This window comes from Pterocles gutturalis, unplaced genomic scaffold (assembly GCF_000699245.1).
Source record: "Pterocles gutturalis isolate BGI_N339 unplaced genomic scaffold, ASM69924v1 scaffold11998, whole genome shotgun sequence".
In the NCBI taxonomy this organism is placed as follows: Eukaryota; Metazoa; Chordata; class Aves; order Pterocliformes; family Pteroclidae; genus Pterocles; species Pterocles gutturalis.
Window position 1 is genome coordinate 1 of NW_010120564.1, and position 1147 is coordinate 1147.

Genomic DNA, 1147 nt, shown 5'->3' on the forward strand with positions numbered 1-1147 from the left:
CACACGTAGTACCCGCCCCGCTGCGTAAATGGTGGCGTGGGTGTTGGGCTCGGTGCATACGTGGGGGGATTTTTTTGGCACACGGGTGCGCAGCCCCCCCCCCCCACACACCCCGTTCCACGCCTCCGCTGTAGGTGGTGGAATGCAGCTGAGCTGCCTCATCACTGCCCACGAGGAGCTGTACCTGGCACACCTGGGCAGGTGGGGGTATAGCTCAGGGGCAGAGCATTTGACTGCAGATCAAGAGGTCCCCGGTTCAAATCCGGGTGCCCCCTCAGTTTTTTTCCTGTCTTTTTTTTTTCTTGTACCACGGAATTATGAGAAATAATTACTCGTTTTTTAATAGCGGGAAGTTATTTTTTGCTCTTTTCTAAAATGGGAAATGGTCCATAAAGTGGAAATGGTGAGAGGGAGCATCCTCATCTCCAGGTCTATGCTTAGCATGTGTTTACCAAATCTAATTCCTAACCGTATTTACATTTTTAGCGTTTTTTGATTGAAATGCATCAAATAGAAGCATCTCGACTTCTGCAAAGCTGCCCCCAGCCCTGCGGGGTAACGCACAGCCCTGGTTCGTGCAGGTTTTTCCTGCAGGATGCTCCTTCCACCACGACGTGCAGCAAGCCGGGTGGGCAGCGTCGACTCCGGTCGATTCAGGTTATTACATTACAAAAGCCTCAGTGAGAACATTAATTCAGTTTCTCTCAGGAGATAACGACACCTTAATTCCCTCAACGTGCTCCCTTCCCAGAGCCGGGTACAAAAGAACCAGCCTCGGCAATCGCGGCGTGCAGGCAGGCTTTAATGAAGCACACCCACATCAAACGAGGCTGCGCTCGCCTCTCTTCCCCTTTATTCATTTCAGGATGCGGCTTAAAATTGGCTTCCTCCGTTTGAAAAGCAGCTTATCTGATCCTCTCACAAAGGCGCCCACTCCTTCCCTTTCTGCTCACCTCACCCAACGCTTCCCAGCCCCCCGAAACCAGCCTCCCACCCTTTCCCGGCCCATCGCAGCTTAAAATAAGCCGAGTTTTTCTGCTGATCCAGCCCTGTGGGATGCTGTGGGTGGTTTTTTCCTCTCTTGGCTCGGGAGATGCCGCTGGGTGAGGGAGACTCTTCGTCGCCCAGACGCCGTGGGCGCACACCG

At 53.2% G+C, this 1147-nt stretch overlaps 1 non-coding gene across 1 annotated transcript; it reads left to right on the top strand.

The window, feature by feature from the left end:
• Positions 1-203: 203 nt before the first annotated feature.
• Positions 204-275, top strand: TRNAC-GCA. Its single transcript has one exon. It is a non-coding gene; the product is annotated as a tRNA-Cys (tRNA).
• Positions 276-1147: the final 872 nt, after the last annotated feature.